The following is a 26,881-nucleotide window of genomic DNA, read 5'->3' as shown; positions in this document are numbered from 1 at the left end:
ATTTTTAGCTATGAAAAGCAACCAGAGATGAATGTGACTGTGAAGGCTGCAGCTGACTGACTGGAAGGGGAAAAACTCATCACTGAAGCTGTTGGTGTGCGTAGAGGTTGGCATTTAGGCAGATAGAATAGCTGTTGTAAAGAAACCTGGTTCCCAAGCCCAGGGTTCCACGTGTTCTTAGCCGGCGGGAGGGAACATGGAGAGCCTGGCTGAGTCACAAGCAACAATGTTATGGTTTAGGTAAAACAGTGCTGTTCCCCCAGTGGCTGCAGCAGACAGCGGGTCCTGAGGCCACAGCAGGCCATGAAGGTAGTCAGTCCCAGGCAGGGAGCCCCCAAGTGGCCCACGGACCATGAGGGTCAGCGAGTTCCAGGCAGGAAGCTGTGTGGTGGGTAAGGGACTGAGTTGAATAGGCATGGCTATGAAGAGTGAGGTTGGATATTTATTTAGTGGGTTATGGATGGGAAAGGGAAAGGGGAAAGGGAAGAAAAGAGCAGAGAGAGAGAGAGAGAGAGAGAGAGAGAGAGAGAGAGAGAGAGAGAGAGAGAGAGAGAGAGAGAGAGAAACACACACAAGGGGGGGAGAAAGGGGGAAGGGAGAAGTGGGGAGAAGGTAGTGAGGCAGAAGCTGCCTCTTTGGGGAGAGAGACAGAAAAGGAAGGAGCTTCCACTGGAAGCAGAAGGAAGATCTGCCTGCCTTGGTGGTGGACAGGAAGGGAGTGGGTGGGGCTTGTCTCTTAAAGGGACAGGACAGACCATTACACTTTGGTCTTCTGTTTTCCATATAACTTTTAGTTGTTTTTTTTAAAATATTAAATTTCTGTACTCAATATCAAAGGGGTTTTGATGGAAACTTCATCAACTCTGGATTACTTTATCAATATTCATCTTACCAATGTTAATTCTGCTAAGCCTCGTGTCTTAATGTTTCTTTAGTGTTTTAAAGTTTCAATGTAAGTTTCTTTTATATACATGGCTAAGTTTATTACTAAGTTTTTTTAAGTTATAAATGAAGTCTTGTTTCCTAATTTCCTTTTTACTAGTTCAGTATTAATATATAGAAAATTCCCTTAATTTTTGTACATTTGTTTTGCTTCTCATTTTAATTATTTTCTGGTGGGGACTTCTCTGGCTCTTAAAGGATGAGCTCACACCACTTACAAATAGGACTAGTTTGATTTTGTATCATTTAAAATTTTCCCTTTTGCCCCATGTTGCTATAGCTAAAGCTTCAAGCACTACACTGAATGAGAGTGGAGAGAGCAGACAACCTTTGTGCCTGACTTTAGAGGACACACTTTCAACTTTCCCTCATGCAGTATGCCAGCTATACAGAGCTGCCTGCAGCTTTTATTATGTTAGGTTACATTCCTCTATTTCGAGTTTCCTCAAGGCTTTTTAACAGGAAGACATATTGAATTTTGTCAAAGGCCTTTTTTTTTTCTGTCTGTTGACATGATGAGAGAAAACTAGAGGAGAAATTTGGTTTTTTTTATAATAACTTGTATTTTGAACATTCTCATTCTGCTTCTTATTTCCTCTTTTTAAATCCACGTCTTCCTTTGGTTCTTTAAATTTCTAACAGTTGTTTTAAAGTCTTTTTCTGTTATATCCAAATTCTGGTATTTCTTTAGTTTTATTTTCTTGGATTTTATAGCTTTTAATTGACTTTATCCACTTAAAAAAACAGGCTTTGTGGTTTTGGAGGCTGGTAAATGCTTGTGAGAAAACTGAACATTTGCTAAAACAGCCCCCTCTCTCCTCTTGCTGATCCCAAGGGTATCCAAAGTGGCTATCACAAGGTGGTATCTGGGACTTCTGACAGCATATTCTCTAAGCTTAGATTTTAGTCTTTCCCCCAGTTTCTATGGATGTGTGTGTGTGTGTGTATAGACACATAATTTGCTTTTAAATGTCTTAATTTCTTTGAAAGTCTTATTGTTGCTTCCAGAACATTATCAGATTATTCTCCCTGCAAGAGTTTGCCTCTAGATGATTATATGCTTTTTCTTGTGCTCAGTTAGTTACCCACCACTAATTATGGAATATTATTTTAACTAGGAGGAGATATGTTACATTTGTTTGTGCTGCAGAATATTGCTTTAATTGTGCAAAGGTGTGTTACATTTGTTTATGCTGCATAGGTTTATTATTTATTTATTTATTTATTTATTTTGCTGGGGTATAGAGTTTATTTAGTGGGTTATGGAGAAGGAAGGGAAGGGGAGAAGGGGAGAAGTGAGGGAAGAGGGGAGAAGAGACAGAGGCAGAAGCTGCCTCTCCAAGAAGGGCAGACAGAGAGTGCTGTATATGTTTAATTAAGTAAAGATATGTCGCATTGGTTTAACTTTGCCTGTCTAAGGCACCTGATTGATCTAATAGAGAGCTGAATGACCAATAACTAGCAGAGAAAAAAATAGGTGTGGCTGGCTGGTGGGGAGAATAAATAGGAGGAGAAATTGAGGCTGGAGAGGAATGAGACAAGAGAGGAGAGAATGAGGAAGATGCCTGGGGCTAAAAGCCAGGCAGGCCAGCTAGACATAATAAGATATACAGAAGTAAGAAAGGTAAAAAGCTCCGAGGTAAAAGGCAGATAAAGAGAAACAGGTTAAACTGAAAGAGCTAGCCAGAAAGGAAACTAAGCTAGGCCAATCATTCAAAACTAATGTGTCTCTGTGTCATAATTTGGGAGCTGGTTGGTGGCCCAAAAGAAGAAACCTGGTATAGCCACTGCTGTTCATGACTTTGAACCTGAGACCCAAGTCATGCAACCATTTCATTCCTTCTGCCCCTGGAGCAGGTGGTACGGAGCCAAGCCCTTGGGTGGCCCATATGTATTGCAAGTAAGTTTTTCATACTTTTCCTTCCATCTTGAAAGAGGGACATGGAAATGGTTCATTTCCATGAAGCCATGCATCTCAGAGAGCTTATGGGGCAATGTTAAATGTGGGATTTTTTTTTTTTTTGGATTGGTCATTTAACTGATTACAGAAAATCTTTGGCTGTTTCCCCCGAGACCCACAAGGCAACTTAATTTCATCATTAGTACTTATTTGATATTTCTGTGGGGAAAGTAAAGACCTGGCACTTTGAGTCTCTCTCTCTCTTCCTCTCTCTTTTTTACTAACATCACTGAGGAACTATGCTCTCAGACATACATAAAATATTTATAAAATAGCATATATATTAGTTCAAAAAAATCTAATCTCACCAAATATGTCTGCATTGAACAATTTTTTCTGCTATTGTAAATTCAAGGATAGACTTAATAGAAATGTGATGTGGGCTTCCCCTTTGTATGCTGTGAATATGTTTTACTATTGTTGGCTAATTAAAGAAGCTGCTTCAGCCTATAGCAGGGCAGAATAGAGTCAGGCTGGAAGAGAGAGAGAGAGAGAGAGAGAGAGAGAGAGAGAGAGAGGAATCAAAGAGATACCATATAGTTTCTGAAAGAAAAAGATGCCCAGAACCTTACCAGTGAACCACGAGTCTCATGGTAAAATATAAAATCATAGGAATGGGTTAATTTAAGATGTAAGCTAGTTAATAAGAATCCTAAGCTATTGGCCAAGCAGTGTTGTAATTAATACAGTTAGTGTGTGATTTGGGGGGGGGGGCGGAGAGTCAGAACAGTCGAAGCAGTGTTTTAATTAACATAATCTCTGTGTGATTATTTCAGGTCTGGGAGGCGGGGAAACAAACAAGTAGTCTCCGCTCACATAAATGAAATCTTTAAAAGTTTGAATTATGCCAGGCAGTGCTGGTGCACACCTTTAATCCCAGCACTCAGTAGGCAAAAGCAGGTGGATCTCTGTGAGTTCAAGGATAGCCTGGTCCACAGACAGCCAGTGCTGTTAAACAGAGAAACAAACAAACAAAGAAATAAAGAAAAGAGAAAGAAAGAAAAGAAAAGGAAAAGAAAAAAGTTTAAATCACAGAATAAAACTACTCAAGTAAAATAAATTATAGTCAAGCTGCTATTTAAATTTTAAAGTGAGACTAAGGTATTCCTGGTCTTAAATCCCCAAATTAAAAAAAAAAAAAAAAGAATAATCTAACTCACATTGCCTCCAACACATAAGACAATACCTGCATCCTAATACATATTCAGACGTTAGTTGAGTGAATTATTGGTTAAATAAATTAAAAGAGAACTCAAAGTTGATATGAAGAAGGCAGAAAGAAGGGTGTCTTGGTCAGAGTTCCTGTGGCTGCAATGAAACACCATGACCAAAAGCAACTTGAGGAAGAGTAGGTTTATTGGGCTTATGCTTCCATATGGCTGATCATTTCTGAAGGAAGTCAGGGAAGGAACTTAGACAGGGCAGGATCCTACAGGTGGGAGCTGATGCTGAGCCAGTGGAGGGGTGCTGCTTACTGGCTTGCTCCCCATGGTTTCCTCTGCTTTCTTATAGAACTCAGGACCACCTGCCTAAGGATGGCACCACCCACTATGGACTGGACCCTCCCCCATGGATCACTAATTAAGAAAATGCCCTACAGATTTGCCTGCAGCTGGATCTTATGAGGGTATTTTCTCAGTGGAGACTCTCAGGTGACTTTAGCTTGTGTCAAGCTGACATAAACTAGCCAGCACCAAGGATATAATAAAATGGATATTATTGAAATAGAAAATAAAAACATAATAGAGTGAGTTCACAGAATCAAAAGTTGGCTCTTCTAGAAGTCCAATTTCATGGAGAAATCTCTGCTAATATTTCAGTAAAGCCATAGGTTGGATACCCTGGTATCTTAGGGTTTCTTTTGCTGTGATAAAACACCATGACCGAAAGGAACTTGGAGAGGAAAGAGCTTTTTTATCTCACAACTCTCAGGCCACACTCCATCATGGAGGAGCTGTCAGACAGGAACTCAGACAGAGCAGGAACCTGGATGCAGGAGCTGATTCAGAGGCCATGGAAGAATGTGGCTTACTTACTTACTGTACATGGCTTGCTAAGACTGCTTTGTTATAGCATCCAGGACCACCAGCACAGAAGTGGTACCACCCGCAGTGGGCTTTGTCATACTACTTCAATCACTAATTAAGACAATGCACTATGAAGAAAGTGCCCTACAGAATTGCCTACAGCCAGATCTTATGGTGGCAATTTCTCAATCAAGTTTCCCTTCTCTGAGATGACTCTAACTCACATCAAGTTGATGGAAAACCAGCCAGGATGCCTGGTAATTATCATCTTCAGGTAAGCTATATATAAACAAGAAGTAATGTTTATCCTTGAGTAGTTGCTTAAAGGTACACATTCCAATGCCACCATCTCAGAGAGAGTCTTTTGAATGTGACCATTTCCCTGCATGAAGAGCACCAGGATGCCAATATCTGAGCCACCACTATGCTCAGGGCAAGTGGGCCTTATTCCTGAGACCTGTGCTGCATGCTAGATCATTGCAGCATACTTTCAATGAGAAGTTTGGAATCTCTGGTCCACTTCATTGGCTTTTTCCGCTGGCCTCTGTGTGACCTGTGACTAATGACTTGCTCCAACTCTCTCAGAAGACTGCTGTAACCACATCTTGCTCTCCGGCTTGCTTTGGCAGTATCCTAGTATTCAAGTAGCCAAGACCCTTGGAGGATGCTTCCTCTCATCTCTCCATGGGAATGTTTTAGCCATCGTATCTGCAGGAGCCAGCCAGGACGAGCTCAGTAGAGGCTGGACTCTCAGTTACCCATGAGGAATACCTGGCTCCAAGAAAGACCACAAACTGAGACCACCCAGGCACCACCCAGAAACAGACCATCCAAAGGAAATTCCTAATGTTCCAACTGTTGTGGAAAGGATCACCTGCCAGCACATACTCACCAGGACACCCTAGACAAATGTCAGCCAATCAGGGGCCCTGAACCTTAGAAATCCCTCACCCCCACCTTTGCTACTACAAAAACCCAACCCTAACTGAGCTCGGGGCTCTCTGACCACTTCAGTAGATGGGCACATGGAGAGTCCAAATTTGTAAACTTGTGTAAGAATAAAGGCTCTTTGCTTTTACACACAGAACTTGGTCTCCTAGTTGGTTTTGAGGGGATTCTGTGATCCAGGCATAACATCTGGGGGCTCTCTGGGATCCCACAAGCCCACCAGGACTATCACCTGTAGAGCTGTTAGTCAGCCAATAAGTTTTCTGTGTGTAAGCTTCATTTTGTGTCTTTTTGTTTTGGTGTTTTGGATATCCTTCTATAAACGGGTCCAGAATCTGTGAGAGCCTTTAGGTGGTCTACATGGATGGATGCATGAAAAGGTCACAGGTGGGGTACCTGGGGAGACGTCCCCAGAGCTCTTCTGTATTTGGGTCACACTTCTGTATGAGAGTGGACCTCTCTGGTTTCTGTAGATAGACATGTGGGATACTTCCGGCATCTCAGTTCTATAGATAGATGGGAGGGTCACACCCACAAAACAGCTTGACGCTTTCATCTTCGGTTCAGTTTTGCCTCCAGGAGCCATGAGGACTCTGTACTGTTCTATGTGCTGTTTTGTTTTTGTCTTTTGTGTGTCCTCTTTCTGATTTATGAGACTGATGTGATGGGACAGACTCAAATCATGACTTCTTTGACTTTGTTACTGGATCACTTTCAGGACTTTAGAGACAGGACCATAAGCATAGGGGTGTATTTTCCTAAAAGGGATAATACAAATAACCTCTACCTGCCTTAAACATTTCATTCAAAGAGTCAGCCTTGGCCTGTAGTGCCAGGGAAAACACGGGCAGGTTTGCCACACAAGTACGAGGCTTCGGGGCAGGGTGTGTGGCTGGGTGACTGGGCTATGCAGCCTTGTTACAATGTAGCAAGGCTGCCAGCCACAGTTGTAAGGGTCAGATGTCCCCCAACAGGATTTCAAACACTGAACAGAGAATCTGGGGTTAATTGCTATGGCTGGAGAGGTTAACAATCTTCCCCCCGCCCATGCTGCATACCACCCTGCCCCCTCCCATACTGGTAGATGAGTTACTTCCACCTGCCCTGGGGGCTATGTGCCTCAATTTCTGGCTAAACCCGACAAAGGTTTGGCTCTGAGGGCCAAGGGCACTGGCTGCAGGTGTTAAACTGCTGTGGTCGTGTTGTGGCAGTATAGCCAAACTTCCTTCCACCAGAGCTGCTTTGGTCATTCAGATTCAATGTGTTATAAATATGTGTCATCATTTATAGGGGCTGGTTACGAATTATTATTGGTTAATGTATGAAAAACAACTACTGTTGCTCTCAGATGTTTCACGCTGGTAGAGAATTTTATGTGATGTGAATCTAAAGTTATTTTTGTTATAGTATATGCATCTTTCTGTTCTTGTTTAAAATACTGTAACCATACAATATATTATACTACTGAGGGAATCCACAAGAAAGACTTTGGTAAGAGTTTCCGTGTTGTCTGAAAAGCAAGAAAGACTTTAGTAAAAAGCAGGAAAGATTTTGGTAAAAAGCGAGAAAGACTTTAGTAAAAAGCAGGAAAGACTTTGGTATGTTGTCTGGAAAGCAAGGGAGAAAGCAGGATACTGAAAGAATGAAGAGAGGAAAAATGGATTAAAGGTATATAAGAAGTTATAGAAGGCCAAAGGGGGATTTGGTATGAGAATACCTGCAAACACTGAATGTGCTTGTTTTGTTAAAAAGTTTATCTATGTAAGTTTTCTTGCAAGTATGGGGCTGCGACAGAAATGGTCTGGACGTTTTTGCTGTCTCTGCCCACCCATCACTGCTGTGGCCACATTTACAGGCCTGACCTCAGAAGTTATCTCTAAGCTCTGGTTACTGGATTTGGGTTAGCAGAAATTCAGATGACTTTTTGGTATAGATAATGTTAAAACCATTTTATACTGTTGTTGTTGTTTTTTAATTGAAAAACTGGCTCTAGAGTTGGATTATAGCTCTTCCTTTGTTAGAGCCATGCTTTTTTAAAAAGTTTCCTCGGTCACTCTGTCAGTCTGAGCCCCTGACACAATAACAAGAAGAAAACAAAGCAGAACAGTCACATTCTGTAGCTTCAGATTTATAAGTTTATTTTGTTAGATATAGTCAAAAATCGTTTAAAATTAAAATAAAGCTACTTAAAAGTTAATTAGTAACATTGGGAATTGATAACTTAAAATTTAAGCATGGGTAATTTTAAAGAAACCGTAAGACATAATTCCATTTTGGATTTGGGATTAACATTTTGCTAGAAAAAAAAATGGATGCCACATGATTTCACTGCCATCTTGATTAAAGGTGACCATGTGGAGGGGCCTAATTAGGAGGCAAGAACAGATCTCCAAATAGTTTGTATTAGGATAGATTTTACATGATGACTCATGTTGCATTCTAAAAGCAAGGTTTCCACTGATGGTGGAAGATACAAAATAATCCCACACTAGTTTAGAATTACATATAATAATGGGTTATTTATTTAGGGGAGACTCACAGATCACTGTCTTAGATCACAGTCTTCTGCACAAACGGGGAACAGGAACAGAGTCTAGCAGCCAGAAGCGAGAGCCGGAAGCAAGAGAGCGAGCTCATGCTTTACAGATGCATTTATAGTATAAGAGACCATGCCCAAGTGGGTTGGTATCTTAAAGGCTATTGGCCAAAGGAGCTCCCACAGCACCTCCTCCTTTTGTTTAAATAAGAGAGTTCCAAACCCAATACAAAACTATGTATACTAGGAACAGATATCAAGTATAAAGTTAGAATTACAACCAGCATAAACAATATTAAGCAAGGAACATATCCTTATGTTTTAATACATATTCTATCCTAATATATATATCCTAAGGAGTCTAAGTCTTGTATTAGAAAAGGCTGAGCTAGATCATAAGAGAACGGTAACTATGACTATCTAACCCTCAACCCCATTGAAGGCCTGAGAAGGGAGATAATACTACTTGAGTAGGCAGGAAGTGCAATCAAGCAGCTTCCAAAATGTATAGTAGATGACAGAGAGAACTGGTTACCTGAGCAATCTCCCAAAGTCTCATTTGCAATGTTGAAGCAACCAACTTTGGATAAGGCTTAGAGTAACTGACAGATCATTTTCAGAGGCAGGAAATTTTTCAAAACTGTCTTACCCTGTCTTGGCAAGATCTGACAATCTTTTTTCTTGTATCCTGCTTGTCCAGTCCGGGCATCATATACTTTGTCAGTGGTCGAGGCATGGGCAGTTTCTTGCCCAAAGGCCAGTTGTGCCAAGAAGAAAACAAACTCCAAGTAGAGTATCTTTGGTGTTCAACACTCTCTCGGGAATAGATTGGTGCTGCCAGGAGCAATTGTGTCTCACATCAACAGAATCCTAAGTTATTTAAATGCCATGCTCTACAGATCTTTGAAGTGGTTGAAGGTTACCTATCTATGCAGAATACAATCTCTACGTATCTAAAGAACATAATCAGTCTGACTAAAGGTATAACAAACATGAATGACTATTGACCTATAATACTTAATACCTATATAAATTAACAATTAAGACTTCGTATCAGAATATTAAACAATCTTTAAACAACCATGCAGTAAAGGAGGGCAATGATCTCAAAATGTAAACAATATATAAATATCTTGATCAGAGGTATAAATATCTAATTCAATATGATAAATATATTCTAAAAACTATATCAATATATAAAATGCCTTAAATAGAGGTAGAAACATGCATGCATATAATATGACAAAATAACTTTGTATAGGTGTACAAATATTGTAAACAGAAATAGGCACATATTCAATATAACAAATATAATTTGAACTAATATCAATATACAAAAATTTATACCAATGTAAATTGCCCATAAAAGTATTCATTCTATTACTATTATTATTACTATTATTAGTGTGAGTAAGTTCACACTAATCTACTTATTATCCCATTCAAATTTCGCTCTTTTTTTATCTCTGGGCTTACATTACTTCTACCCAATCTACAACCCTATATGAGTAATAATCAACCCCTAAATGGTGTCCCTAACCATGAGGACAAACTTTGTTGGGAGAGGGAACGTCATCTTCTAGAATTTCTTCCTGCTGTGTTGTAGGGGGTCTGCTTGTTTGTCCCAGCTGACCAGAACAGAAATAATCACATAGAAACTGTATTAATATAATCACTGCTTGGCTCATTAGCTCTAGCTTCCTATTGGCTAACTCTTATATATTAATTTAACCCATTTCTATTAATCTGTGTATTGCCAGCTGTGGCTTACTGGCTAAAGTTTCAGGCATCTATCTCCGCTGCTCCATGGCTTCTCTCTGACTCTGCCTTCCTTCTACCTTGCTATAGGCCAAGCCAGTTTCTTTATTCATTACCCAATAAAAGGAACACATAGACAGAAGGACCTCCCACACCATTTCCCCTTTTCTGTTTAAACAAAAAAAGAAGGAATTAACTTTAACATTGTAAAATTATATATAACAAAACAGGTATCAAGTAAGAATTACAGTTACAATATTTATATCTATTTTATCTTTTGTCATAACTAAGGAAAACTATGACAATAACTATGTATTCTTCAACTCCATCAAAGAGTCCAGAAGGATATGATATTACCTAAGTAAACAGGAAGTACATTGTAAGCAACTTCCAAAACTCTATAAATCACAAAGACATCTCACTGCCTGGACAGTCACCCAAAGTTCTTATGTACTGCTGGGACATTCATCTTCAGTCTATAGGTCCATAGTATCCAGCAGACTTTTCCATGAAGCAGGAAATTTTAAAGACAGGTCTGCCTATATTGGCAGTTTGTCAGTCACTTTTTTCTGTGTTCTGCAGAATATCTAGCAGATTCTTTCATGAAGCAGGAACCCCAAAGGATCATCTTACCTTTAGGTATGTTAAGCAATCATTTTTCTGCAGGTCCTGCATGTCCAGTTAAGCAGTCCAGGCAAGGGCGGTTTCTTGCCCAAATGGCTAGCAAACTCCATAAGAAGTCTCTTTGATGCCCATCTTCCTCTTGAAGTAGCTTGGTGCTGCCAGGAACAGATGTGTCTCACTGTCATGAAAAGTCCTAAGGTCTTAAACATTTTAAATGCCATATTCTATAGTCTTTGAAAGGTTTGAAGAATACCTATCTAACTAAAATATATCTCTGCACATCTAGAAAACATAGATAACATGACTACAAGCTTGACTATTATAGATGATTATATGTTGGTTTATCTTAGCAGCCCATATAATGAAATGTCTCTCTGTACTTAGCTCCTTCACAGTCAAAAAATTCAAAGAAAATACAATAATATACATAATCCAGACTCTCTGTGAATTTTCCATCTTTATGTGGTTTATTTTTCTTTCTGTACTCTGTCTCTTTAAAGACTTTGCCTTTTTTGTTAAACCATTTACTTCTTTTTATAACTATCTATATCCCTTTTCCTTTCTCTCCCAAGCCTACATACATTTATCCAACACTGTGACCCATTTATAGGTCTTTTTTTAAAAAAATAAGGATTTGTCTTTATTGCATATCTATAATTATTTTCTGACCAGAAGCACTTCTTAAAATTCTAAGTGCTTAAGAATCTAAGTTATAACATTGCTAGGGTATACATGGTACTTTCTGCTTGCCTTTCCCATTCCAACATGGATGAACTGCTCTTCACTTCCAAGAGCCACACACACCGCTCCACTTCCAGGCACACAGCCAGTTCACATTGCCATCAAGCAAGCCACAGCATGCTTCTCACAAACCCCATCCAAATGCTCGGTCTCCTTAAAGAGCCAGAGGTCATGCTGGCAGCATGGCCCAGAAAGCTGACATTTCAAAATGGCTTGACCTTTTTCTTGCTACTGCTGAATCAGGAAAACCTCTCTTAAAGGTGCCATAGTGTGCCACCAGCAAGCAAAGCCCATTCAGGAAATTAAATGTGGCAAAACTTTGTTTTTTAGTGTCTAGAATTTCTTTTTAAGCCCTCCCAGGTTTTATGTGGATTTAGTCCACCATGTTGGCACAAATGTGTAACAAGAAAGTCACTTGTTCGTCCTGGCCACCCAGAACTGAAATAATCACACAGAAACTGTATTAGTTAAATCACTGGTTGGCCCTTAGCTCTAGTTTCTAATTGGCTAACTCTTACATATTAATTTAACCCATATCTATTAATCTGTGTATCACCAGCTGTGGCTTACCTGCTAAAGTTTCAGGTGTCTATCTCCAGCTGCTCCATGGCTTCTCTCTGACTCTCCCTTCCTTCTACCTTGCTATAGGTCAAGCCAGTTTCTTTATTCATTAACCAATAAAAGCAACACATAGGCAGAAGGACCTCCCACACTAATGCTGCATTCTCTTTGAAAGGTTTGAATGCTAAAGAAGGAGAAGTGTTGGACAATGGTTTTACCCTGTAAAGATTTGTTTCTTGTACTTGTTTAATAAAATGTTGATTGACCAGTAGCCAGGCAGGAAGTATAGGTAGGGTGACCAGGGAGGAAGGAGAGGTGGGGCAATGAGAACAGGAGAATTCTGGAAAGAGGAAAGATGTAGTCTTTAGTCAACACAGAGAAAGACAGACACAGAGCAAGCAAGATGAGAAAGCTTCACTAATGAAAGGTACCAAACCACATGGCTAACACAGACAAGAATTATGGGCTAATATAAGTTATAAGAGTTATAAGAGGGGCTGGAGAGATGGCTCAGTGGTTAAGAGCACTGGCTGCTCTTCTAGAGGTCCTGAGTTCAATTCCCAGCAACCACATGGTGGCTCACAACCATCTGTACTGAGATCTGGTGCCCTCTTCTGGCCTGCAGGGATACATGGAGGCAAAAAAAATGTTGTAAACATAATAAATAAATAAATCATAAAAAAAAGAGTTATAAGAAGCCTGAGCTAATAGGCCAGCCAGTTTATAATTAATGTAGACCTCTGTGTATTTCTTTGGGGCTGAATGGCTGCTGGACTGGATAGCCACCAGAAGCACCAGCTACAATGAAACAGAGCAGGCTGAGATCCTAAGGACAGGCTGTGTACATGCCATCGAAGATGGAGTGAAAGAAGTATTTTATTTTTGATATTGCAGGAAGACATTTAAGAGATTTTAATTTTTAAATAGCAGTTAAGACTATGGACAATTGTGTTTATAATATATTTTATATTGTTAATGTTTGGACTTAATAAAAATTAGGGTCACAGCTATAAGCACAAAATTCCTACCAGAAACTGGGATGTTCATTTCTTGTAATGCAGCAAGACAATGACCTAAGCAGTCTGGAAAAGGACTTGAAACAGTTTCTCAGCCCATTGAGTCTCCACTCTTTGGTAGTCAAAAACAAAACAAAACAAAACAAAAAACAAAACTAAACTAAACAAAAAACTCTTTCTACAGGGGTAGTCTAGGACCACCTGCATGTCATATGTTTGCATTAAGATTCATAACAATGTCAAAACTGCAGTTGTAAAATAACAATGGGAAGAATTTTGTAATAGGTGGTTACCACAACATGGGAAACTGTATTAAAAGGTCAAAGCATTAAAAAGTTGAGAATTAGTGGCTTAAAAAAAGTCTCTCTTTACTCAAGGTCTATTCAGATATAAGGATATATATCTAGCCTCCTTGCCTTTGTTAATTCTGCTAAGCTTAAGCTATTTGGATAAACTGAGTCATATATATAGTTTTTGTCTTGATACTAAGAGAAACTTTAATTGAAAATTTTTTTTTCCCTAAGGCTCATACTTAACAAAGATAGAACTATGAAGTCCTTTGCCAAGGTCAGGCATTTGGATAAAGCTCCCATTCCCTCAGGATACTTGGAGAAAGTTTTTTTTTCCAAAAAAAAAAAATGTTGCCCTCCTTATCTCTGGCAAAAGGAACTTGTGGTCCTTCACAAACCTGTGACTGTAGTGCCTTAGAACTTGTCAAGGGCAAGGCTAGCCCCTAGGCTCCCTCCTGTTCCCAGTTTGCCCTGGGACTTTTTCTTAGCTTTCATAGGAGGCAGCATTAACAGCTGGATACAAACGTGTTCTGTTTTCACCCTTAGAATGACTAATTCAGTTTTTTTTATTAGCTTCAATTCAAAATCATTACAGAATGTAAAGTTCTAGTCTTATGAAAGCTGCTAACTTATTATAGACCATTAGGAAATACAAGTTAGTCAGTCATGCTTAAAGTACTGATGTAATTAATTACAGGAATAAGCCTTATTAGTTCCCTGTATATGTTTTCAAAGTCAAATTTAAAACAAGTAACTAGAAACAAAGTTTGTCTAATCAGATATACCTAGGTAGCCCTCATACTTCAGAGATCTACAGCATATGGCATTTAAAATAATGATTAAAAAACTTATTATATTAGACAGAGACTCCGAGATTCTAGCAGTAACCTAAGGTCTCCAAAGAAGATTATGGAACATCATGATGTCTCCACCTGGATTATGATGATGCTGACCATTGGGTGAGATGCCCCAGTGCAACATCTGCTGCCAGGACCTGGTCCAGACTGTAAACAAACAGCAGGACATTGGAGAATCAATTGCACCACTTTTGCCTGACAAAATAAGGTTAGTTTTTTCCATGTCCCTCTTCCACAGGAAAAAATTTTACCTTATGGGTCTAGCTAAGACTGTAAGACTGCTGTTCTAGACACTTCTGTCTCTAATGCCATGGAGGCCCAGGTATGACTGTATATGGACTCTGTATATGGACTCTGGTCCCTTTCATTTTTAATAGATTTCAAAGCTGCATGGTCTGTACTCAGGTATAATTTATTTACCCTTCTGGGATCTTTGATAGTACTGATGGCTAGGCCAGCTATAATGTTGTTATGGTTTAAGTAAAAATGTTGCAGGTCCCCAAGTGGCTGCAGCAGGCAGAGGGCCATGAGACCACATTGCAGGTCCCTGAAGTGGTGGCAGGCAGTGTGTTGCGGGTGCCAAGAGCAGCCAGTCCCTGGCAGGGATGGTGCAGTTCCCCAAGTGGCTGCAGTGGGCCAGTGAGTCCCAGGCACAGAACAGTGTGTTGGGTAAGAGACCTCGATGGGGCAGCCAGCCCCAGAAGGAGAGACAGATGGATGGGCATGCCACGAGAACATGCTGCAGGTCTCTGAAGGTGGCTGGTGGACAAGAGATAGACGGATAGGCACGCCATGTAGAGTGAGGTTGGATATTTATTTAGTGGATTATAGAGGGGAAAGGGGAAAAGGGGAGAAGAGCAGAGAGAAAGACAGACAGACAGACAGACAGACAGAGAAAGAGAGAGGGAAACAATATGGGGGGGGGAGCCACAGCAGCAGCTACCTCTCTGGGAGAGACAGAAAAGAGAGGGACTCAGACTGGAAGCTGAAAATCTGCTTGCCTTGGTGGATGGGGATGGGGGTTGGGGATGGGGAGTCAGCATGGCTTGTCTCTTAAAGGGGCAGGACAAATCATTACAGGCATAACAGTATTAAACCAGCACTTCAGCTTTTCCCATCCTTACTCTGTATCTTGAGCAATCAGCTGTTGCTTCCATTTATATCTTGTTCAACTTTCCTGGGTATGCTGGTAAATCATTTGACTGGAAAAAAAAATCTCTGAAGCAGATGAGGTATTCATTCATCAATTCAACAAATATTTATTGAACACCTACCATCTGCCTGGACTGCTGTATTAAATGATGATTATATACACCAGTTTCCTTGTTTGAAGCAACTATCTCTAACAGGATATCTCACTGCATACAGAGTACATGATTAGCCTGTAGTCATGCTTTTACACTGGGCTTCTAAAGGAAGGGATCACAGCTCTGACCACAGTTTTGCACACTGGTCACTAAAACTGTGGGCATATTTTCCTGGAAGCCTAGGGTTTCTGCACATAATAAATCATCGTGGAATTCCACAAATATGTGTGGAATGTGGCAGGCTACCCAAAGGATACCACAGCAGGACTCATCAGACCTAGGCCCGGGACAAAACCGGGAGAGGAGAGAACAGAAGTGCAGCAGGCTGCAGGCAAGAGTCAGTCAGAGTGCTAGTGTCCACAGGCACGGAAGGCAGCTTCTGTATGTGCAGGTGTGGCTGAGCAGATGGTGGTGTCACATGTCAATGTGTGGAGAGTGCAAAGTCCCACAACACTCCCAGCCTTTGGAGTTTTACTATTCCGACTGTCAACGGTAAGGCAACTGAGATACAGCGCCACAATGTCATCCTCCACAGCCTTGAGGAGTTCAGAGACTAAGGGAACCTGGTCTCTCTCAGGTACTTTAAACTCGGGCCAAATTGAGATTTGTGGCTGAAAAGGATTTCGGGACTAGCTAGTGTAGTGAAGCAGCGTTGGAGATTTTATTAGAGATGTTTTAATACAGGCTTAGAAACAAGGTTTAAAAGGAAGGATGCTCAGAAAGACAGACACACCCAAGTGGGGAGGGGGAGTGTGATTCCCAAGAGAGAGCAGGGTAGTGGGGGTAGAGGTAAGAAAGACGTGTGTGTGTGTGTGTGTGTCTGTGTGTGTGTGTGTGTCTGTGTGTGTGTGTGTGTGTGCGTGCGCGCGCACGGGGTGCTTCCCAGGAGAAAACACAAGGAAGACATAGCTTATAGCCTTCTCAGTGAGGGTTGCTGGGAATTCTCATCATCCGCTACCCGTGGCTCTTAGGTTATATGTCAGAAAGTTCCTAAGAAACCCACTCTCCTCTTTTACTCTTGTGATAAGTGAGATTGTGGGTAGCTCTGGAGATGAAATTATGATCGGATAAGGTACAGGTAAAAGCAGAACTCTCTGATGTTGCAGGAGGGGTTTGGCCTGTGTCTTCTGTAAACAGGACTCTGATGCACCATTGAGAAAACTGTGGGTTAGCAGCTGGGAAAGAGAAAGCCTCCTGCAGCTATGAATTACACTGCAATGCTGCCTTCTTCACCCACATTCCTGGGCCAGAGACCCCCTCTCCACACGTCCCTTTAGTTTGTCCTTCCTTCCTATCCTGCCTCAATCCTAAACACAAATGCCACAGTTGACTGGCTCACAAAAAAGTCTTCTTTATAAAACCAAGTCTTCGGCCTCAGCACTTTTTATGCTAATTTTGAAAAGTTCTGAATTTTTATTTATGTGACTTGTATTTATCAACATTTATTGTATTAGCAACAAAACTAGAAAAAATTAAAAAATTGTCAACTTAAAAATAGCAAGGCTAAGTGTATTGCACGTGAAACAATGTTTTGATGAAACAGCTACTTTTCAAAATAATATAGTGAGCAAACCAGATTGGCGTTGCTTTATATTGTAGATGTCTTGCTCCATATTAAAAAGTTAGATGCTCAAATCATTCTTGTATTCAGTTGGAAATCGGACCCATACTCCGGAGCCTCTGGGAATTCAACCATGTGCAGAGAGAGGAGCTGGAGAAACAGGCAGTGAGGATGTGTATTGCCTCTGGGGACTTCCTGTTCCGGTTGAGGGGCCTCTGAGAGAGAGCTATCGCCTCAGGTCTAGCCTCTGACCTTGGAAAAGCTGACCGCACTTCTCAGTGCTCTCCATCCATGTGCCCTTGAGGATGAAGAAATGTATAACCAGGAGGTGAAGATGAAGCTCCCCAGTCAATGGGGGACTTCTGTGCCCCTGCTGTCTATCCTTTTCCTATTGACCCAGGGTATCTGTACACTGGGGTTGGGGGTGGGGCGGGCATGATGGTGATTCTTCACAGGTATGTTGTTAGGGACTGTGGACCCCCAGACCCTTGAATTTCCTGTGGCCCCCTGCCTGCCAGAGTAAACAACTTGTTTTCCTATGCTTGCAGCTGCTCTGAGCAAACTTGTTTGCAGCTGCTCTAAGCAGGTGATCCTCAGGAATTCCAGATGTGCAGGGAGTGGTTTCTGGTGGGCTTACAGCTGAGAGTTAGGGCATGGCCATTAGTCAAGGAGACTCTATATAAGCTGCCCTGGAACACAATAAATGGACATTCTTGGTATTACCTGTGTCTTTCTGTGTGGGTTTTAATCTCCAGGCCCTTGCCAGACTTGCGAACTGTACCGTAGGGCGTAATGCATAGAGCAGGTGTTGTGCTACAGTGTGCAACATGCAATTGGCAAGTGAGAGGCACCCATGCTCTCATTCCAATGTTAATGCTTATTTATTCTATGTTTGTTTATTTGAGATCTGTTTTTTCTCAAAAGCTCAGATCGGCAGGGAACTCAAACTCACAAACCTCCTGCTTTTGTTCCTAAAGCCAGCATTTTTGTGTGTTGGGAATTTCTTATGCTTTTCTGCTCATTTTGAAACATAGATTATTTTAAACAGTTGTTACCTATGCTGCCGTACAAGTGACATGGTCTGACCTATAGCCAAGGCTGGCCTCGTATCCTGTAGCCAAGGATGGCCTCAAGCACCAATCTTCCTGCTGCAGGCTCCCAGGTGCTGAGATTCCAAGCATCCACTATTCTACCCTGCTCACTGGGTTTTGGTTGGCATTTCCCTGATGAGTGGTAAGGTAGAACACTTTTTATAAACATGCTGACCATCTATATCATCTATGCCTACACCACCTATACCAATATAATCTATACCTCCATCACCTATACCAATATTATCAATACCAATATCATCTATACCTCCGTCACCTATACCAATATCATCAATACCTACATCATCTATACCAATATCATCAATACCAATATCATCTATACCAATATCATCAATACCTACATCATCTATACCAATATCATCAATACCTCATCACCTATACCAATATCATCTATACCTCCATCATCTATACCAATATCATCAATACCCACATCATCTATACCAATATCATCTATACCTCCATCACCTATACCTATATCATCAATACCTCCATCACCTATACCTATATCATCAATACCTACATCACCTATACCTATATCATCAATACCTCCATCATCTATACCAATATCATCAATACCTACATCATCTATACCTATATCATCAATACTTCCATCATTTATACCTCCTTCACTATAAATCCATCATCTACACCTCCATCATTGATACCTTCATCATCTATACCTATGTTATCTATGCCTACATCATCTATACCTATATAATCAATACCTCCATCATTATATCTATATAATCTATATCTTCATCATCTATACCTATATAATATATACTTCCATCATTATACCTCCATCATCTCTACCAATACCATCTATACCTATGTCATCTATGCCTGCATCATCTATATCTATATCATCTATATCTACATCATCTATATCTCCATCATCTATATCTATAACATCTATATCTCCATCATCTATATCTATAACATCTATATCTCCATCATCTATATCTCCATCATCTATATCTCCATCATCTATATCTATAACATCTTATATGTGAGAACTGTCTAATCAGGTATCCAGCTGAAGTTTGAATTTGATTTATTTTTTCTTGAAGTTTTATTTTTTATTTATTTTAAATTTATTTTTATTAATGTGTATATTCTTGTGAATGTATGCCAGGTGTGGGGGTGCCCCAAAGAAGCTGGAGTTACTGGTGGCTGTGAGCTGCATTGTATATGTCTTGGGAACTCCCCAGCCTCTGGATTGATCATATTAGTTTCTTGTTTCGATTTTTGTTTTTAAAAGAAGAAAGCATGTAATTGGACTTATGGTTCCAGAGGTTTAGAGTTCATGAAGGCAGAACAAACGCATGACAGCAGAACAGTTGGGAGTTCATATCTTGAGCCACCTATAGGAAGCGAAGAGCACACTGGGAAACCTCTAGCTTGCCCCCAGCAGCACACCTCCTCCAACATGGACACGCCAATGCTTCTCAAACATTTCTTCCAACTGAGGACCAAGTCTACAGATACGTAAGCATATTAGGGCCATTCTTATTTAAACCACCACAGACCTTTGGTTCTGGAAGGGGACAGACTGAAGATCATCTGCTTTGCTGAGCAGAAACTTTGAATATAATTCTAGATGTCAATTCTTTTTTTCTCTACTTTTGAAGTCTTACCTAGGGCATCCACCTATGCCAATATCCTGGTGTTTTCCTTATGTCTTATTTTGGCTCCAATATGTTTTTTCTTAGGTTTTCTTGGCTACTTGAATTCTTTTGTGCTCTATATGAATTCTGAGATGTTTTCTCCAGTTATGCAAAGTTACACCTGCTATTTAAAGTCACTCACTGTGGTATTGGGGCCAACACCTTCTTTTGATGTCAATAGTATTTTGTTTTTATAAGATTAAGTGTTGTTTCAAACACTCAGCATATAAATTTATATAAATAAATCTCATTCTGATTTTCTTTAAGTAGCTTTGAATATGTTTCATTTCTATTTATCTTACAAATTTTATGGTTTACTATATTGGTTGTATTTCCTTCTTATTCTTTGTGGACTTATCTCTTTTTCTAGTGGGATTTCTTTATATTTTTAATGTTGGTATTTGATATATCCTTTCTCTTGTGTTAAAATTCTGGTCAAGTGCTCATGAAGTCCTCTGATTTATCTTTATCATGGAAGGCCTTTACTTTTCTTCCCACTGTGAAGCACAGCCTGACTGGGTACAAAAATTCTTGATTGGAAGTTATTTTCTTTCAGGACCTGAAATACTTCACTTCATACCCTCCTGACATTTAGAGTTTCTTCTGAGAAATCTGCTCTAATGTATTTGCCTTTAAATGTTGCTTGACATTTCTCTTTCGCAGATTATGACATTCTTTCTTTGCTCAGCACTTTTAACCACTTAACTATAATATCTTGTAGTGATGTACTTTTAGGGTCACGTGTGTTTGCGGTTCCAAATGCTTCTTTCACCTGGATGTCACGTCTTTCCCATTGGGACATTTTCTCCGATTATTTTTCCTGAAAAGGTTTTCTATGCCTCAGCCTATATCCCTTTCCCTAGGGTATGACAATGTTCCTAATATTTGAGTTTTAAAAGGTATCACAAAGCTTTTGCGTTTTCTTTTCATGTATTTTTTTTCCTTCTGTTTTGTTCTGCCTGACATTAACAATTCAAATTATTTGTCTTTGGGCTCTGTTCTCTTTTCTTCTGCTTGATTATTTAGCTACTGAGGCTGCCATGATAGCTACTCTTGGTTGTCAACTTGACTACATCTGTAATGAACTAAAACCCGAGCAGCTGGGTACACTTGTGAGGGGGTTTTCTTAATTAAACCATTAGAACTAGAAGAACCACCTTTAATTCAGATCTTCGGAGGTGAGAAGATCCGCCTGTACTCTGGGCCATACCTTCTGCTGGCAGCCTACAAAGGGAACACACAAGAACACTCTTTGCTCTTTATCTGCTTGCACTCACCTTGCTATCAACCAAGCCCATCCTTTCGCTGGCATTAGAGCCTACTTCTCTGAGACTCACACACACTTTATTTTATAGAGCTGCTGGCTAGCTTTTCTGTTTGACCCTATAAGCTTCCCAGTTCCTCTGGGATCTCCGTCCAGTTCCCTTTCAGATTCTATGTTGCCTTCCTTAATTCATTTAACTGATGTGTCTCTTGATATTTTGATATTTCTGCATGAGAATTCTTTATTTCTTGTCACGGGTATCTTTTATGAGCTATATGATGGCCTCCTTAGACTTTCTCTCCATTATGCCTTTGGAGACATCAGCTCTGGGTTTGGTTCACAGTGTAGATTCTCTCCTCCTTACCATAATCTCCAAGGGCAATCTCCCACTCCTCATTTTCCTCACCTGACCCTGACGAGGCAGAGCTCAATGTTCTGATTTTTAAATTCCTCATATATTCTCAACAGCAATTTCTTCTTGAATAGTTTATGGGTATTTTCTTCAATTGTGTAGGTTGTGTGTGTGTGTGTGTGTGCATGTGTGTGTTTGCACACACAAGTATGTACACATGTATGAGTAGGACAGAGGTCAATATTAGCTGTCTTTCCCCAGTTGCTTCTCTACCTTAGTTTTAATTTCATATATATATGTATATATATATATATATATATATATATATATGCATGTATATATATATTTGAGACAGGGTTTATCTGTGTAACCCTGACTTTCCTGGAACTTTCCCTGTAGACCAGGCTGACCTCGAACTCAGAGATCCACAGACCAGGCTGACCTCGAACACAGAGATCCGCCTGCCTCTGCCTCCAGAGTGTGGAATTAAAGGCGTGTACCACCACTGCCTGACTCTCTATCTTATTTTTTTGATACATTGTCTCTCACTGAGCCTGGAGCCTACCCAGTGGCTACACTGATCCTTCCGCAGGAGATACTTTTTTTCTGTTTCCCCAGCTGTGAGATAACACACACTGTGGCAACCCCAGCAGACACTCTACTGACTGTACCATCTCCTCAGCATGCCCCCCCACCACGGCCTGTGTCCCCCATTTCTTTGAAGCCTGTCATCTTTAGTATTTTGATGGAGAATTACAATGAATCTATAGACCACTGGGTAGGATGATTATTTATTTAATTGTTTTTTAGAGAGAGAAGCTTGAGAACTGTGATTATTTTTTTAAACAGCTTCATTGAGATGACATTCATATACTAAACATTCTCCACTCATTTAAAGTATATAATTTAGTAGTTTTGTATATTATATTATTATTTTATTCTCTGAGAATTCCATATATGTATAGAATATATTCCATTATGCATACATTCCATAGAATGCATCACTCCCTCTTTCAATTCCTTCTGGATTAACCCTCCACATCCTCTTCCTTCTCAACGTCATGTCTGTTAGTATTCAGACATCTGTACTGGCCTGTTCTTGAGTCCTGACAGGGTAGAGCCTCAGCTGCAGCCACTAACCGCACCTTCTGTGCCCATTTACTATGTTTTCTTTTAGAAGGTGGGCCTTGCCCACCTCCTGTCTCTTCCTTTCTCTCTTTATGCTTCTCTGCCCGTCTCTTTGCTGCTTCCTGTCTCTCTGTCTCTGTCACTCTCTCTCTCTGCTCCCCGAGTCTTCTTCTACCACTTCTGTCCCCAAAGACCAGTCTCCCTCACCCCCTTTCCCATTCACTTTCTTCCAATTAAAAAACTCTCCACCTGAGCTCTGTCGCATGGCATCTTTCTCTTACGTGCTCTTTTTAAAATTACAACAATGTCCCTATATTTTTTAATTAGTTCATTAAGTTCAGTTGCTGTTGTCCATATACCCAGGCATGTGAGTTCATCCACTGGAGGATAGCCAATCTACCAGGGGCCACACTCCTAAGGAGACTTGATGTTCCCTCCCTACCAGTGATCAGCTATCGGTAGCCCTCAGTTAGAGATGGAAGTTCATGGATCCTTCCATGCTCCATGCTGGAGTGTTACTTGGCTTAATCTTACGTTGGCAACTACAGCTTCTGTGAATTTATATCCAGGAAATTCTGTTTTAGCACAGTCCTTCCCAACTTCTAGCTCTTAAAATCTTTCCAGTTCTCTTCTATAATGTTTCTTGAGCCTTGGAGGGAGGGGTGTGATATAGATGTGTAGACCGCCTCGGCGGGTCACTCTGTCTAGGGTCTGTAACCCACCTGCCTGGCTGGTCAGTTATTCCAGGGTCACGGAGAGGCGCTACCTGAGAAGACATGGGCAAGAGAGAGGAAGAAGGCCAAGCATAGTTCTTGTCAAAGCCTCCGTTTATTAGAGTCATGGATGCAGCTTATATAGCCCCTGGATGAGGAGCTTGTGGGGCTGGGGCACGGGATCTTGCCGCGTGGTCCAAGCCGGTCACGAGGTCGTTGGCCAGGAGGTTACGATTGGTCAGGTCACGATTCCTTGGTCAGGAAGTCATGAGTTGACACACCTAGTTCTCTAGATAGTTAGAGTATGAGGCGGGTTCGGCTAACAGATAGCTCTCTATTAACAGACAATTTGGGTGTGGGATAGGCTTTGTCAATAAAACAATTCTCAATACAATTGGGAAGTAGAGCCCTCTGCAAAACTCCTCACGGCGGTGATCCCTATAATAATTTTGGGGGGGACATGGCTCCTGACATAGATGTCCTTATTGTGGCTCAGCACCTCACAGACATGTATTCTCTGCATGTTGACAAGCTGTGAATCTCTACATTGTCCACCGCACAAAGACTTCTCTGATGCAGTGTGAGAGCTGTGCTAATCTTACACACACACACACACACACACACAGAGCCATTTGATATTGTGTTCTTTTAGCAAAATAGTAACCGGTGCACTCCTAGGGTCTATGAGCTGCTAGCCACAGGTTCTTGCCAAATTTACAGTCCCAGATTTGTGATTCCTCCTACAGTGAGCCTTAATTAGAAAGTGATTGGTTAGTCCCATAACACTAATGCCACTATTGTACTAATGGGCACATCTTGCCATGCTGGTCTTGTAACTCTCAAGATTCACAGGTAGGTAAGATTTTTGATGACTTTTCTCTCAGCTGCCTGCATAGCACATTCTGGTAGCATGAAAGATAACCAGCAAGAAGGAACCTTCTGCGTCAATATTGGCTTGATTTCCCCAAGTCCTATCACCAAAGTATATGGCATCTTCAGTACTAGGATCTTACCAACGAGTGGTGGTGGGCACCCAAAAGCAATGACAATGGCTTGTGTTATTTTGGGATCTCTAGGACCACTCTGACCAATAACTCAAGGGGCGATATCTCACAACTGGTACTGGGTTCTTTTCTGAGGCAGTCTGTGACTGTTTGGGGGACCTTTTATACCCTTTTGTAAGATAACTTTATCTAAACTATTTTCCTGTGTGTATATGCATAAACACACATATTTAGGAAGCTTGTAAAATAGTGGATCCTCATATGGCTTTGACAAATATTTTCAGTGTTAGTTTACCCTCCCTTTTCCTCCTCTGCCCTACCCTCCCATTCCCCTTCTCGCTTTTGTATGGTGGTGTTCTGCTCCCTCTCTTCCCGCAGACTTTCTCCCCACCCACTCCCCAGGTCTCCTTTCAAGTTATTTGACTTGTCCAGGCACTCCAAATCAAACACATAGGTCTCCAGGTTTGCTGTGTGAAGCTTATATGTGAGAGAACCTTGACATTTGTTTTTCTGGTTTGGTTAGCTCACTCAACGTACTTTTTCCCAGTGCCAGGATGACCATTTCAACACTATCAGTTCTTTAGTTCATTTATTGTGTCTTGTATAGTTTCTTTGATGTTTCCTTTTTTTCCTTAAATATTTGTGTGTGTGTGTGTGCGCGCGCGCGCACGTGCGTGTACGGATGCCATGGAAAATGTATGGCAATTAGAGGACCATGCAGGATCTGAGACCAAACTCAAATGGTCAAGCTTGGTGGCAAGACCCTTTACCCACCGAGCCATCTCACTGGCCCAGAGCTTATAATTTCCATTGCAGAGACCTTTAATTTCCTTGTATGAATTTCTTTCTAAATACACACACACACACACATACACACACACACACACACACCTGTTTGCATGAGTGTCATATAAATGAATATGTTTGCTATTGTAAATGTTTTTTTTATCTTCTTATTTCAATAAAATCATTAATAGGGTACATAGTTCTACTTTTATATGTTGATATTGTAAAACTAGTTTTGTAAGTTCTAGCAGCTCTCTGGATAGAAGGTTTAAGTTTTTATATGTATTAAATAATGTCATTTACAAATATGGATAGTTAATTTCATCCTCTGTGATTTGGCCCTTCATTCTTTCCCCTCTTGCCTACTCACTCTTGCTGGTATCCAGCTCAATATTAAGAGCAGTGAGACTGGTTAGCCTTGTCTTGTTCCAGGAAATTATTTTTCTCTCTATTCAGTAATGATATTGGCTCTGGGGTTTTAGCTTTTAATCTTTAACATTTAAAGTATATTTTACTATACCTAGTGTGGTGTGTGAGAGAGAGAGAGAGAAAGAGAGGTGGGGGGAGAGAGGGAGAGAGAAGAGGTTAAAGGGTAATTTTGAATTTTACGATCCTTTTTTCTGTGTGTTTTGAGATGATCACATGATTTTCACCCTCGCTTCTGTAGATGTTGCTAAGTTGTGGCACATTTGTGTAATGTTGAGTCACCTTTGTATTTCCTAATGAAATCCACTTGGTCATGGTGTGTGGCCTTTCGATGTGTGTTAAATTTTGTTGGCTAGGATTTTGCAGAGAATTTTTATACTTCTGTTCACCACGGGTATGCTGGCAGTTGTTCTGGAGCTGTTTTGGACTCAGGACAATATTGGCCTCATAAAAAGCTTTGACAGAATTTTTGCCATTTGAAATTGTTGATTGCTTAAGAAAAATTAGAATTAATTCTTTTAAAATATTCTATGGACTTCAGGAGGAGAGCCTTCAGACCCTTTTTTACAGTGAGAGACTTCTAATCACTGCTTTAACCTTATCACTCATTATGGCCTGTTTATATTTTCTATTTATTCATGATTCAACTTTGGTAGTTATGTATTTAGGTTTTTACCTCTTCCTTCCAGGCCTCCAGTTTGCTAACTGTTATTGTTCATAATAATATTTCTGTTATATCATCACTTGTTCTCATTTTTCGTCTCTCATTTAATTGGTTCTTTTTCACTTTGGTATTGTAACTAAGGACAATTTTGCTTATATTTTAAATCAACTGTTATATTAGTCTTCTGTATTTTTTAATGTAATTTTTTAATGTACCCTTGTCCCAAATTTTATTCTTTTTCCCTACTAATTTTGATTTTGGTTTATTCTTTCTTTCCTAGTCTATCTTTGACATTTAATATTTCTTTAGACTGGCATATTATGCCATGCTTGACATTAGGATATTATATATTCTAATATATATTTATGTATAATATATTATATATAAATATTATATATTATATAATAATAATCTCCACCTCCCACTTAATTCTTTTCAATATATGCATTTATAGTATAAACTTCCTTCTTAGAACTGCTTTTGCTGTGTCCTATCCTTTTCCCTCCTGAAACAGCATCTCATTCTGTAGCTCTGGCTAGCCTGGAACATGGTTTGTAGCCCAGACTGGCCAAATGCTCACAGAAACTCACCTGCCTCTGCCCTGAAATTCTGGGATTAAAGGCATGCACTTCCACAC

The sequence above is a fragment of the Chionomys nivalis genome, chromosome 17, assembly GCF_950005125.1.
Source record: "Chionomys nivalis chromosome 17, mChiNiv1.1, whole genome shotgun sequence".
Taxonomy (NCBI): domain Eukaryota; kingdom Metazoa; phylum Chordata; class Mammalia; order Rodentia; family Cricetidae; genus Chionomys; species Chionomys nivalis.
This window is presented reverse-complemented; position numbering follows the sequence as displayed.